Below are 16,244 nucleotides of genomic sequence, written 5' to 3'. Positions count from 1 at the left end.
GAAGGAAGGAAGGAAGGAAGGAAGGAAGGAAGGAAGCACCACCACGAAAAATTCCTGAGAAAGAAATGGGTGTAGGGGAATGGAAGGAAGGAAGGAAAGAAGGAAGGAAGGAAGGAAGGAAGGAAGGAAGGAAGGAAGGAAGGAAAGGAGGGAGGGAGGTAGAAAGAAGTAAGGGATGAAGGAAATAAGGAAATAAAGGAGGGAGGGATGGGAGGGAGGGAAGGAGGAAGGAAGGGAGGAAGGAATGGAGGGTGGGAAGGGAGGGAAGGAAGAACGGAAGGGAAGAAGGCAAGGAGGGAGGGAGGAAGGAAGGAAGGATTAACATTGAAGTTATAGTGTGCATGACATTAAGGAGTTATTAGTTAAGAGATAAGTATGGAAGAATAGTACACAGGAGTCTGAAAAAATAAATATTTGGTTTAGATAAAAAAAAAAGAACATATCTAAATAAAAAGAGCAACTGGGAGAACTGCACACATATTTAGTATCATACTAAAGAGTGAAGCAGGAGGAAATATAATTTTATCAGATTCAGGAGTACTAAAATTAAATGATAAAAGTTTCCTTTAGGACAACTGCCAAGGATCTAAAGTCTTCAGCAATAAATTCTACTAAATGTTCAAGGAAAATATAATATTCATTCTGATTGAAATCTTCCTAAAAGTCTTGGGTGGGGAAGCTCCTATAAATGTTTTATGAGTACAGCATGACTCTAATCCCCAAGTAGACAAGAATAGTGCAATAAAATCCTATAGAGCAATGTCATAGATATTAAATAATGCTGGACAATTCAAAGTGAATTGACTCCAGGAACACATCAAAAGAATTTTATACCACGACCAAGAGAAATACATGACAGGGATTTAAAAATAAGGTAAAATGAGCAAATCTATTACTGTAATGCACAATTTACCAAAAGGAAAGTTAACAATCTGTTGATCATGTCAATACAGACTAAAACTCATCTGACAAGATTTAATAACACAATTTTTGGGGGGAGGCAACAACACCCAGTGATGCTCAGGAGTAACTCCTGGCTCTGCACTCAGAAATCGCTCCTGGCTCAGGGGACCATATGGGACACTGGAGGATGGAACCTCTGTCCATCCTAGGTCAGCCATGTGCAAGGCAAATGCCCTACCACTGCGCCATGGCTCTGCCCCCCCACTGAGGATTTTTGCATGTCATCTTTGCACAGGGGCCGTGCTAATCTTTTCTATATTGTTCCAATTTTTAGTATATGTGCTGCTGAAGTGAGCACCCCCTTATGATATTTAAAAGCCTCAATAAGTTGGAATTTAAGAAACAAACCTCAACATAAGATAAGCCTTATTTAACAAATACCAAAAGAATATATTCAGTGCTAATGGACTAGGTAACCGCCACATCACCACACAACACACAGAATTTAGCAAACACCCTCATCTTCTGAAGGCATCTCCTGGAAAATCTCCTAGAAAAAGCCTCCCCAGTGTCTGCTCAAATGGCAGAGTGTAAGCTCACATGCAGGAGCCAGGGTTCAACCTCTGGCACTGTATGGTTCCCTGAACACTATTGTGAGAAACCTCAAGTACCGTGATCAGTGCAGTTCCTGAAAATTGTAATATGTGGCCCCAACTCCAAACCAAACCAAATTAAAATGATAAATGATCAAATTCATCCCAAGAAGAACTTAATAGGAAAAAGTATAACTTTAAAAACATTTGAGAAGCTTGGCTCTCTTGAAACTATATACTTGTTTGGGAGGATGTTCTTAGCTTTACTACAGGGGAAATACAAAAAGGATCAAGATGGGAAATAATGCTTCTTTTAAAAATTGTTTAACAGAATTGGGAATTGAAAGAAAGTAAAGTGCTACACAAGCTACCTCTTCAATAAGAGTATTGCAAACTACAGATAAAAGGAGAGAGAGAGGTACAGAGACAGAGAAAGACAGTCAGAAAGAAGAAAAGTATCTGCCAAAGGGGCAGGGTAGGATGGGGATGAGATGACGGTCGTGTAACTAGGGAAACTGTTGGTAGGAAATGAACATTGCTAAAGGTGAAAAGATGGGTATTGGAAGATCTTATGAATGAAATTCAACAAACAACAACTTTTTAACTGTATTTCTCACAGTGATTTAATTAAAAAATTGTGTAACATTCATAGGCAAAGATACCATAAACATTTGTTTACAAATTTAGGGAGCTTCATAATAATACATGGTAAGTCCATATATAATGAAAGTAAAGCAAATATAAATCGATTAGTAAAAGATATAAAGAAAATATTTTATCAACTGCAGCTTATATGCTCACTAAAATTCAAAGAAGTACTAATGCAACAAAAATGGACCATTAACAGAAGATTATCAATATTTTGGCAAAGATGACTCCATTGTTTTGAAGCATAGGAGACAGAATAATAGGGCCTGATCTCTTCAGCCATAGACCCAGTATCTTAAAACTCTTTCAACCCTAAGAAATTTCCATCCAGTATAACTCCCTCAAATTATGGGTGAGAAATGATGTCTTTCAAGATTGCTGAAGATTCCTCTCTCTAGCCACAGTGCAATTTACAACCAAACCTCTTCTTACCTACTATCTGCTGTTAAACACTGCCATCCCCTAAACTCTGAATGGTGCAACTTTCACCCGTTTAGGAGATTCTAATATTGAATACTATCCTTGGTGCAACCCTCCTTTTGAGATCTCCCTTGAGTACTGGCATAAGCCATGATAAGTCTTGTCTGGGAATATTTGAGAACGCTTGTCAATTCTTACAGATTGAGAACCAAGGGGCTAATGGTACATATGCTGGTATGATCCCTGTCAATAAATTCTTATAGATTTTGACAAATGGTTCCTGAAAATTTAAACCATCTCTCTGGGTATACAGAAGCTCCTTCATATGTCACTTTAATGAAGGTCACTGAATTTCACAAAACTAAAGGACATTACTTGTGGAAGTCACTATATAATTTTAACCAACTAGTTTATATCTAGCTAGGTATCCCAAACTAATTTTGCTTCCTACCTCCTTAAAAAAAGTCATTTGGTATTGCCCTATAAGTTTACATTATTTTTGTTTGTTTTTTGGACCATACCTAATGGTGCTCAAAGTTTATTCCTGACTCTGCACTCATGGATTATTCCTGGCAGTGTTCAAGAACAATATAGGTTGCTAGAGATTGAACTCAGGAAGCCACTTGCAACACAAGCACTCTACCTGCTGACCATCAATCCAGCTCCTAAAGCTTACATTCTTTAAGGGAATAATCATTCCAGCATCCACAAAGGTACTGTATAACACTTTGAGAAGACTGGATAGACCAATGCTTTGATAACTTGGAATGTACAAGTCCAATGGGTAATATTAAAACTCTGGGCATCTTGGGGCTGGAGCAATAACACATTGGCAGGGCATTTGCCTTACATGAGATCAATCCTGGTTCAATCCTCAGCATCCCATATGGCTCCCCAAACCTGCCAGGAGTAATTTCTGAGCACAGAGCCGGGAGTAACCCGAGTGTCACTGGGTGTGTGTGCCCAAAAAGCAAAAACAAACAACAACTATAGGCATCTCTTAATGATCCTGTGTTGCATCAAAGCCCTTTGGGTGGGCTTGGATGGTGGTGGATGGTGATGGAGGGATGAGAGGCCTTTCTCCTCCAGCCCAGGTCAAGTGTTTCCAACCCCCTGCAGCCGGCAGGTCTGCAGTTTCAGGTAGAAGCGAGGAAATCATTCACAGACAGGTTCCAGGAGATATCAGCTTTATTCATGCCCTAGCCACCACATGTGTGGCTTATAAACCTTTTACACTGGATCCCTATTTAGCCATGCATTGTACCTTGTCCCTCAGCCATCTCCTCTCCATCCACTCTCCATCCATCTTCTTTGCTCAATCTCTCTCCAAACTCCTCCTCCAAATCTCCTCCCAAGCTCCCTCAGGTCAAACCTTTTGTAACCCACCAAAGACCCCGCCCAGAAATGGGCAGGTCTTTCTTGTAGGTAAGGTTACACAGGAAGAATGGGGGATGGGGTAACATCTGCCCCTTTTTTCTTAAAACAAAAACAAAAGAGCATAGGTTATCCTTTATTTTCCTGGCTTCAAGCGGGTGATATTCCCATAGCAACAAAGTTTAAAGTGAAAATTAACATATCAGCCCTTTCCAAAAACATAACTTTTCTGGAAAATACACCTGTAACTTAAAATTTTCTTAATGCTTCTTTAACCAAGCACTATCCTGGAACTTCTCTGTTCCTATTTTTCTAAATACTATTTCACAAGCATTTTTCCTGGAACTTTCTTGTTCCTATAATGCCATTTAACCATTTTCCTACAACTTTTATGTTCCTATTGAACCCCACCTCCATTGTCTACCAAACTTTACCATAGGGTAATACCTTCCCATTTCTGGGAGGAGTCTTGGGAAGGTCTCAAAAGGTTTGGCCGGAAGGCCAAGAGGAGGGAGTAGAGGGATTTTGGAGGATAGAGGCAACAGGAGGAGAGATGGCTGAAAGAAACTTAGACTCAGGGCAAACTGAGGATAGCATGCTTAAATAGGTTTAAGATAATAGGCCAAACATGTTGGCCAGCGCTGAATAAAGCTGGTATTTCCTGAACCCTGACTGCCTTTGAGTTTTCCACTCACCGCTATCTTGAAAGCTGCTGACCCGCAGCTGGAAAGGGTTGCATACACGTAGTCCTGGGCTGGAGAAAGGCCTCTCATCCCTCCATCACCATTCATCACCATCCAAGCCCATTGTTGTGATGCAACAATCTTGTTTAAGTATAAGCTCATTCTCCCTGCCACCATAACAAAAACTAGAGTGATTCCCTAATAGACTTTGCACTTTAAAATTGAGAAAATAAAGTACTCAAGGGAGGAAGAAATGAGAGCTCAGTGTTTCAATTAGCACATGAAAAGCAAGTGTACCTGCTTAAACTTGTACAGTGGTCTGTAACTTCCAGAGTAACATAATAATCTAAAATAGAGCAGCTTCAGAATGGATGATAGACTGATATAAGCACCTACCAGAGTTTGTAAAATGCATTTAACTGGCAAGTAGTTTCTGGCTGTATCAATTAAAATGCCTCTGTGAGGAAATCGTGGAGAATCAGTAATGTTGCATTCATTGATGGTTAACTAAAAGACAAAATTGTTTTGAGTTATTTTTATAATTTCTCTTGACTAAAAATCATTGAAGACTAAATTCATTTATGTAAGTACTGAATACAAGATTAATTTAAAATAAATTAGGTAACTAACATCTGACATGTAGATATTTACAGAAAAAAATCTCCAAGAAGCAGTAAGAGCTAAATGCTTACAAATGTATATGTATATGTAAACATTTAGGTATTTACTAGTTAGAATATGATACACATAATTTTAATAATACACTATAATCATACTTACAGTATTATGACGGTCTTTAAAAATTAACTGGCTAAAGGTCTCTAAACCTAGAAAAAAATAAAATAGCTCACTGATTTATAAAAAAAACAACAACAAAGCAATAAAGTTGTGTTATCCAGAGATCTGCAACCAGATCAGCAAATACAATTAAATTTAGTGAGATAATTGTATCTACTAACATTATACAAAGCCAAAATAAATTTGAAAGGTTATTGTTATTATAGGAAGAAATAAACAATAACCTACATTAATAGACCTGAGTCTATAAACTGATTCTGCTAAGTAAAGAAACTGAAGGGGTGAACAGGAAGTCATTGGTAAAAAGTCTGTTGACACTCTGGTGGCAATTGTGGTACAGCAACATGGTGTTTCTGAAACAGTAATATAAATACCAGTGTAAAAGTAAATAAATGCATGCATGAGCAAATTTAACAAATGATCCTTGTCATCATATAATCAAAGTGCTTTTCATCATTACAACCATGTTTCCATTCAAGACAGGCAGGTTACAGTTAGGGAGATAGCTCGGGGGCTATATAAAGATTTCTGAAAAGCATGAGGCCTTGAGTTGTATCCTCAGCCCCAAATGCCCCCAGAACATCCAGCTGTGGCTCTGGTAAATTCAACCCATCATTCTGGAGCATTGAAGTTTCCAGTATAACAATAATAGACTCCCTCCACATTTTCCTGGGAAGTTCAAGACAAAACATAATATATAAATGAGTCAGATGCTAATAGTTGAATTTATAATTATACTCAATAGCTATAGATATTTTTGTATTCTACTTTGAAATAAGATTGAAATTATAGATAATGACCATAGAACATGACAGAATATTTCATTTTACATGAACTCAACCTAAGAAAATACAGAAAATTAATTGTTTTAATTGCTATGCTTTGGTGAGATTAGCTCATATTAAAAAAAAAATCATTCTCCTCTCCAAAAATGCTGCCTTGGGGACTGTGAAGACTGCAGAAATAACCAGAGCACATTCTTTTTAGGCAGAAATTCTTTTTATTTTTTTTTTTAATTTTTTTATTTTTTTTTTTTTCGGGCCATACCCGTTTGATGCTCAGGGGTTACTCCTGGCTAAGCGCTCAGAAATTGCTCCTGGCTTGGGGGGACCATATGGGATGCTGGGGGATCAAACCGCGGTCCTTCCTTGGCTAGCGCTTGCAAGGCAGACACCTTACCTCTAGTGCCACCTCGCCGGCCCCAGGCAGGAATTGTTGATTAGATCATGGGCACCGGATGGCACTCTTCATACTGCTAGGACAAATTCTAAGCATCACTTTGGGAGAACTGTTGGGTGTGGCCCTGATATCCAAAAATCAAAACAATTTTTTCAAAATAAAAAAAATACAAGAAAAAATCCTAATACATTCTGCTACTGGTGCAATGGCTCTGAAACTTGATTTGCAAAAGCACAAGGTCAGTACTAGGTGGACCATACACGATGAGCACGATCGTGGCTGCTCTGTTGTCTGATGTCCTGACAATGCAAGAGATTTTCAGGGCAGCACTCTAGGTGAGAGTGAGCACCCCAAAAAGCCATGTACAGCTGGAAATGTGTCTGAGTGTCACGGCTAGGAAGTACAAGCACTGGTGACCATGTTTATGAGCAAAAAGAGCTCCCAATGAGCTTTAAAAGCACAATTTAGGTACCCTTGAGAAAGTGACTACAGGGATCACAGGTGCAAGCACTGTAGCCACTGTAGTGTACAATTTGGTGAGTACCAAGGCCAAGTGTTCCATCACATTAACATGATATGAAGCCACCAAGTGAGCACCACAGTTAAAAATATGGGAAAGGGGCTGGAGAGATAGCATGGAGGTAGATTAATTTGCCTTGCACGCAGAAGAATGGTGGTTTGAATCCTGGCATCCCATATATGGTCCCCCGAGTCTGCCAGGAGCGATTTCTGAGCGCATAGCAGGAGTAACCCCCTGAGCACTGCTGGGTGTGGCCCAGAAACCAATATATATATATTGTTCATATATATATTGTTCATATTTATATATATTGTTCATATATATATATATTGTTCATATATATATTGTTTATATATATATATATATATATATATATATATATATATATGAACATCACAACCAGGTGGTTGGAAGGGGAAGGGGAAGTAGGAAGAAATAAAACCAGACCTGCTACTTAGAAGTCAGTGCAACAATAAACTTTCTACTTAGGAGAAGAGGTGTAAGATTTTGGGACAGCAAAAGTCCAAATTTTGTTTGGACTGAATCCTCCCATATCTGCCCTAGGCTGGTTTAGTAGCAGAAAATATTGGCTTGAACAAAATATACATAAGTAAATAAATTAGTGAAATAAATGACAGAAGGGGAGATTCTGTCTCCTGAAGCAGCAAGAAGTGATCATGAAAAAAGATCAGAATGTTTTCAGAATGTTGTATGACTATAACTCAATCGTGAACCATTTTATCTGTGAAAAGAAAAACCATAGTATGAATAACCTTGTGACCACAGTATTTAAATAAAAATTTTAAAAAGAAACAAACAGAATAAAATCATATGGCCATTGCAATTCTACAAAAAAAGGAGTTTCCAGAATGCACTCTAGATATAGCACTCTAGAAACCAACAAATTGTGATTTTTTTTAAGTTTTAAAAAATTATTGAGGAACCATTAGGTTTGCAAGAGAATATATGTGATATTTTTAAAGTACAATATCACTATTCAATGTCCACCACCAAAGTGTCCATATGCCCCAACACAGTCCATATCCAGCTTTCCTTCCACTCATTTCCCCACTTCAAGAAAATGTAGTTGTTATTAGAGTCTAAGGGTTTGTCTTCTTCATGGCTTTGAACTAATGAATCACTACTGGAGAAGTTCTTAGAAACTTATACTACATGCAAGGCAACGACCTTGTAGACCTTGTTTTTTTTTTTTTATCTGTCTTTGTTTCTTTATATACCATCCATGATTAAGATAAATTGGTATGTGTTTTACTGTTTGTGTACCCTCAAAAGAGTAAGACTCGGGCTCCTATTTTATCCAGACATCCTACTTCCTGGTATCTACCTTCAAAACACAAAAATCTTGATTTGAAAAGGTATGTGGATCTTTGTGCATTTTAGAACTGAGCACAACTGACAAGAATTGGAAACTCCAAATTCATATACTCAATTTCAAATACCAATTTATATTTATATACCAATTTCTAAATAATATATTTATAATTGTATATAAATATTTACTTATACTTTATATACATATCCAATATTCATTGCAACTTTCTTGGAACTGGAGAATATCAGTTAAGTGAAGTATATCAATGGGAAAACAATAACTATTGTATTATCTCACCTATCTGTGTTATAAAGAGAAATAAGACTAATGAATGGAAGATATCAAATGATGTTAAACCTTTGAACTGAAGTTACAAAACTAAGATAGCAAACTATGGGCATGGATGGGGGTTAAGGAATAATGAGGAAGAATAGAGTTTGTATAAGGATTTAAGTGGAAGGTTTGGACACTTTGGTGGTGGAAAGATGAGGTAACTATGTAAATCAAAACCAAAATTGCCAACACTAATATAAGTATCTGATCAAAAACAAAATAGACATTTTAAATAATGACTTAGAAAAGATCTCAAGATTAGACCAGAATTCAAACACTGAAAAAAACATCAGTAGAACTCTTTAGGAAATTGAGCACATGGTGTCTTCAACAAGATGATCATAGAGGCAAAGACAACAACATGACAATAACAAGCAAATGGAACTTCATGGAATTAAAAAAAGTTTCTTTATAACAGAAAAAAAATCAAACATTGAGTGAAAATATTTTCATGCAATACATCAGATAAAAAGCTAATATATAAGATCTATAACTTATTCACAAAATGTAACAAAAATTTCAATTACCCTATCCAAAACAGCAAGAGAAGATGAACAGTCACTTCACCAAAGAAGATGTATGGATGACCAATAGTTATACAAAAAAGTGCTTGTCATTACTCATGATTAGGGAAATGCAACTCAAAACAACAGTAAGATGTCATCTCATGTCTATGAGAATGGCACTATCCAAAAAGTCTGTAAATAGTCAGTGTTGGTGGGTTTGTGGTGAAGGAGGTACCCTCATTCACTGTTGGAAGTTGCCTACTTCTGTCTATAGAAAGCAAAATAGAGATATTAGAAAGAAAGAGAGAAAGAAAGAAAAAGAAAGAAAGAAAGAAAGAAAGAAAGAAAGAATAAAGAAAGAAAGAAAGAAGAAAGAAAGAAGAAAGAGAGGAAGAAAGAAAAAGAAAGAAAGAAAGAAAGAAAGAAAGAAAGGAAGGAAGGAAGAAGAAAGGAAGAAAGAAGAAGGAAGGAAGCAAGCAAGCAAGCAAGAAAGAAGAAAGAAAGAAAAGAAAGAAAGAAAGAAAGAAAGAAAGAAAGAAAAGAAAGAAGAAAGAAAGAAAAGAAAGAAAGAAAGAAAGAAAGAAAGAAAGAAAGAAAGAAAGAAAGAAAGAAAGAAAGGAAGAAAGCTACTATAAGACTCAGTGATAATACTTCTTGGCATCCATCCTCAAACACAAAAACATTGATTTGAAATAATATATTCATATTTATGTTAATTTCCACATTTATTAAATAATCAAGAAGGGAAGCAACCCAAATGCCTGACTAAAAATGAATGAATCAAGAAGTTGTGGTATATATACACAATAAAATACTATGAAGCTCTAAGAAAGAACAAATACATGCAATTTGCCATGACTTGGAAGGAACTAGAGGGTACAACCTGAGTGAAATCAAGAAAGGAATAGTTATAGAATCATTTCTCTTATATGTGGGCCGTAAAAGAAGCACAACATGGTAGAAACAAAGGACAAAGGCAACACAATTGAGTTGGTAAAGGGAGGGGTTGAAAGAAAGGGTTCTTGGGATCCTTAGTGGGAGGCTGGCGGGTCCCCTGATGAAGAGTGTGGTATTATAATTATATATGGGAAACCATTATTAACAGTATTTATATTACAGAATATCAATCAATAAAAGTAAATAAATAAAATGAGAAAAATAATTGAGAAAATATATGCAACTAAGGAAGAAGGTAAGAAGTTGAGGGGACTTGAGACATTGTTGGAGGAAGACTGGTGGTGGGTGTGAAGTTGGAACATAGTATGCCTTAAACTCTACTATTAATATTATAATTCATGGTCCAAAACAAAATGTGAAAAATAAAATAAAATAATGCCCAAAAGATAAAAATTTGTAAACTTACTCTTTGTCATGCAATTTAAAAAAATCAGATGAATTTTCTCCAGTGTTTATTTTATTTTATTTTTGGCTCATGCCAACAGTACATAAGTATCACTCCTGGTGATGCTTAGGAAACCATAATCAGTAAAACCAAAGTTAGCTATGTGCAAGGCAAGAACTTAGTCCTTATGCTATCTCTCTTGCATCCTTTCTTTGGTGTTTGAAGTAGTGTAAGTTTAATGGAAATAATTCTGAAAATATTTAACAAAGTTCCAAGAAATACAATTTTTCTATTTCTGACTGCCCACAGCATCAGTTTAAAGGTTTCACTACTTAATATTAACAATGAGATCATAAAGAACTTACCTCGCAACACTCCCCAAACACTTTTGGCACTTAGTGAAGCTATGTCTCCTTTCACCTTCAATGTATCTTGAGTTATTAAAATAAAATATACACCATACCAATAAAAGAAAAGAACAAATCACATTACCATAAGATATAGAAAAACTTTTGACAAAATTCAACATCTATAGGTAATAATAAAAAAAAACCCTCAACAAAATGGAGAAAGAAGGAACTTCCTTGAGATAGTAGTGCCCATTTATTAAAAAAAAAAAACTACAGCCAAAATCATACTCAATGGCCCAGGGTAAATTAAAACTATATTACTCTATGATATTTGAACAATGATTAAGTCATCAGTGACATATTTAGAACATATTCCCAGTAAGTAATACATGACTCGGCACTATGTCTTCTTCATTCATCTATTGATGGACACTAAGATTATTTCTATGCCATAAGTAATGCTGCAGTGAAGCTAGGAGGTGCAGATAACTTTTCAAGCTAATGTTTTAGGTTTTCTTGGGTAAATATTGGAAATATAATTTATTCATATGCAAATTCTAATTTTAAATTTTTGGAAAACTTTTGTATTGCAGTGAGACTGCAATGTATTGTAATGCAACTGTGTCAGTTACATTCCCACCAAAGATACAAAACAATTGTCTTTTCTCTATATACTTGTCAAGTTTATTTTTTGGGAGGGAGGGCTACACCCGGTGATGCTCAGGTGTAACTCCTGGCTATGCTCTCAGAAATCGCTCCTGGCTTGGGGGACCATATGGGATGCCAGGGAATTGAACCGTGGTCAGTCCTAGGTTAGCCAGGCAGATGCCCTACTGCTTGTGCCACTGCTCCGGCCCCTGAACTCCCTTCTCTTACATGCTTCAAAAACTGTCTGCCTCTCCTGTGCTCCTCTTCTTTGATCTTGCACCTACCTCTGATATTAAGGATGCCATCTTCAAGAGTCTTCATTCTCTCCAATTTTAAGACAACAGTACAAATACTCCTCAGTACCAACTATTTCTTAGGTGAAACTTCAGTATCATTCATATCCATCACTCACTAATAAGGCAATTATTGATACCTTTTGCCTTCCATTTCTGTGTCTCTTAACTTTTCTTGCACACATGCTCCCTCAGCTGAACTATCAAAAATATACTTTAAAATCACAACCTTGGGCTAGGAGATGGCTCAAAAGGCTGCAATGCACACTTTGTAGCTGAGAGTTCCAGATTTCTACCTATGACTGATGGTCCCTGAGCATAATCTGGAGAAGATAGGGCATAACCTGGAGTTTATAACTTCTCTAGAAATCATAAAAGTTACTTCTGAATGTTTTAAGATAAATGAGGCTTGCCCAAGTGGCAAAAATTGTCCTGTTTATCTAAAACATGGCTCTAGTTGGCTGCTTCTTAACAAAGAGATGCCTGAAAAGGGGACATTCATTTTTCAGTCTTTTAAATTGCACTTCAAAGTCTCCTTTAGGTTGACTTTTAGAGAGGTTTTTGTTAGAGTCAAACACAAAGGAAGCAAAATGCCAGATTATAGAGAAAATTAAATCTAAAGATTGTGATAGTTGTGGATCATGCCATGGTAAAGAAAAATATTAAAGTTGAAGGCTAATTATTGCATGTCAGTCTTAGCTTATTCATGACCCTCCATTACTACCTTATCATCATACTTGGTTGTAGGTAGGGAAAAAAAAAAGTCCCCGGCCATCATGAGTCATACAAACTCTTAGGTGACCTTCCATTGATAAGGCAATTTTTCCTCAGGAAATAACAATGTTAAATCAGCAAAAGGCCAGACAAAATGATATTACTCTGATAAGTAAAAGCAAATTTTGTTTCTCTTCATTCAATAACCATTTTTGAATCAGCCACCCAGAGCTCACCATTTTATTGATAATTATATAAAAACTTTTCCCACTTTGTAGTCTCAAGATTTCCCAGAAATAGCATGAATATTCATTTTAAAACATTTGGCAAATACTTAAGATGAATATAACTAGTAGCTAAAGTTGAATGATAGCAAAATGAATTCTGGAGATGGAGAGATATATCTGTACAGCAAGCAGGGCTTGCACACAATTTGAACACAGGTTCAATCTCGGCAGAACATATAGTCTTGAGCACAGAATGAATGATCCCTGTGCCAAATTAAGGAGTAAGCTCTGAAGACTCCAAAGTGTGACATTAAAACAACAACAATGAATTTTGATCCAACTCAGTGCAAAATTAGACCTACAAAGCAGTTAGGAGATTTTGTTACCCAGATCACTAGGGCTTGACACCTCCTTGAGACAAGATGGAAATTTGCTGCTTTAACAGGCTTATGTGCTAATGATATCAATATATTTGCAATTAAAAGTAATATTACAGGGGCCGCAGAGATAGCATGGAGGTAAGGTGTTTGCCTTGCATGCAGAAGGACGGTGGTTCGAATCCTGGCATCCCATAGTCTCTCAAGCTTGTCAGGAATGATTTCTGAGCATAGAACCAGGAGTGACCCCTGAGTGCTGCCGGGTGTGACCCCAATAACCAAAAAAAAAGAGTAATATTACAGATGAAGCTAAAATTCTTTTGGAGAGATTCACTCAACTCTACTTCCCCCAGAGGTAGTGCTAAGAGTGCCCTTTCATAGGTTTTTATATACACCTGCATAGCAAGAACATACAATGCTACTTTCCCAAATGCTCTTGTGTATACTGGTATATAAATGGTGTCCTTCAAATACACTGAGACATCACTTCGAATTGACTTGATGGCTGTTCTTTATAACATTGTTTCTTTATTATTATAAATATATATAATTATTATATATAATATATATAAATAATAGGTTTTAGTGTGACTTGAACAGAAGCACTCTTATATTGTTGATCATTTGTTCATAATTCATCATTATTATAAGCAAATTGAATTAAATTAAATCAAACACCGAGACATATCTAACTAGTTTTCTGCAATATAAATTAAGTGCTTCTATTTTGGAGATATATGCACTGTTTATTTCTCTCTTTTTCTGTGTGTGTGTGTGTGTGTGTGTGTGTGTGTGTGTGTTTGTAAGGGAAATACTAGCATAATCCTGGCTCTACTCCTGTAAGTTTGGTGGCATTTAAGGTTCTGGGGATTAAATATTGATAGGTCACATGCAAGGTAAGCACACTGTACTATATCTTCAGTCCCTACACTGTTGTTTATAATGGATAATAATAGACTTGCCAATCGGTTGATGGTTTGCTATTTCCACTTTCGGATGTTCCTTTCATCATCAATACCAGCTATCCTAAACTTAAAAGTTTATCGTAAAAGAAAAAATCAAAAGCATTTGGCTCAAGAAATATTCTTTTCATAAGTAAAAGAGCTTGCCAAGCTAAATGGAAGACACTTTTTAAATCTCCAGTCCAACTTATGAAATTATATTAGTTATTAATAGCATACAGAAAAGATTCCTTGGCAACCTAACAACGATCTCTATCTCAACTCAGATCACATAACATTATTCATAGTCTGTCTGAAAGCTGTCAATTAAAATCACATAGTTTATAATAAAAAATTATCCTGTTTCTTCTGTAAGAACAGTTACAGAAATGAAAAATAATACTATTCCAACTACCTAGAGGAGGAACGATGTACTTAATTCTCTCTGAGGCAGTCTGAGAATGAATCATTCTTTTTTTTTATTTAAACAACTTTATTACATACATGATTGTGTTTGGGTTTCAGTCATGTAAAGAACACCACCCATCACCAGTGCAATATTCCCATCACCAATGTCCCAAATCTCCCTCCTCCCCACCCAACCCCCACCTGTACTTTAGACAGGCTTTCTATTTCCCTCGTACATTCTCATTATTAGGATAGTTTAAAACGTAGTTATTTCTCTAACTAAACTCATCCCTCTTTGTGGTGAGCTTCATGCAGTGAGCTGTAACTACCAGCTCTTTTCCTTTTGTGTCTGAAAGGTATTATTTCAAGAATGTCTTTCATTTTTCTTAAAACCCATAGATGAGTGAGACCATTCTGCATCTTTCTCTATCTCTCTGACTTCTTTCACTCATCATAATAGATTCCATGCACATCCATGTATAGGAAAATTTCATGACTTCATCTCTCCTAACAGCTGCATAATATTCCATTGTGTATATGTACCACAGTTTCTTTAGCCATTTATCTGTTGAAGGGTATCTTGGCTGTTTTCAGAGTCTTGCTATGGTAAATAGTGCTGCAATGAATATAGGTGTAAGGAAGGGATTTTTGTATTGTATTTTTGTGTTCCTAAGGTATATTCCTAGGAGTGGTATAGCTGGGTCGTATGGGAGCTCAATTTCCAGTTTTTGGAGGAATCTCCATACTGCTTTCCATAAAGGTTGAACTAGATGGCATTCCCACCAGCAGTGGATAAGAGTTTCTTTCTCTCCACATCCCCGCCAGCACTGCTTGTTCTCATTCATTGTGATGTGTGCCAATCTCTGGGGTGTGAGGTGGTACCTCATAGTTGTTTTGATTTGCATCTCCCTGATGATTAGTGATGTGGAGCATTTTTTCATGTGTCTTTTGGCCATATGTATTTCTTCTTTGTCCAGTGTCTATCCATTTCTTCTCCCCATTTTTTGATGGGATTAGATGTTTTTTTCTTGTAAATTACTGTCTAGTGCCTTGTATATTTTGGAGATTACCCCCTTGTCTGATGGGTATTGGGTGAATAGTTTCTCCCACTCAGTGAGGTGCTCTTGTATCCTGGGCGCTATTTTTTTTTTTTTTGAGGTGTAGAAGCTTCTCAGTTTAATATATTCCTGTCTGTTAATCTCTGCTTTCACTTGCTTGGAGAGTGCAGTTTCCCCTTTGAAGATGCCTTTAGTCTCAATGTCCTGGAGTGTTTTACCTACGTGTTGTTCTATATATCTTATGGTTTCAGGTCTGATATCGAGGTCTTTCATACATTTGGATTTAACCTTCGTACATGATGTTAGCTGGGGGTCTAAGTTCAATTTTTTACAAGTGGTTAGCCAGTTGTGTCAACACCACTTGTTGAAGAGGCTTTCTTTGCTCCATTTAGAATTTCTTGCTCCTTTATCAAAAATTAGGTGATTGTATATCTGGGGAACATTTTCTGAGTATTCAAGCCTATTCCACTGATCTGAGGGCCTGTCTTTATTCCAATATCATGCTGTTTTGATAACTATTGCTTTGTAGTACATTTTAAAGTTGGGGAAAGCAATTCCTTTCATATTCTTTTTCCCAATGATTGCTTTAGCTATTC

General features: G+C 36.5%; 1 pseudogene; it reads right to left on the bottom strand.

Moving 5' to 3' along the window:
• Positions 1–1,175: 1,175 nt before the first annotated feature.
• LOC126002364 (uncharacterized) lies at positions 1,176–1,261 on the bottom strand (annotated as a pseudogene).
• Between the last annotated feature and the right edge of the window lie 14,983 nt (positions 1,262–16,244).

This window comes from Suncus etruscus, chromosome 2 (genome assembly GCF_024139225.1).
Source record: "Suncus etruscus isolate mSunEtr1 chromosome 2, mSunEtr1.pri.cur, whole genome shotgun sequence".
NCBI classification, from domain to species: domain Eukaryota; kingdom Metazoa; phylum Chordata; class Mammalia; order Eulipotyphla; family Soricidae; genus Suncus; species Suncus etruscus.
The sequence above is the reverse complement of the archived record's forward strand: the minus strand, read 5'-3'. Positions and strand labels throughout refer to the sequence as shown.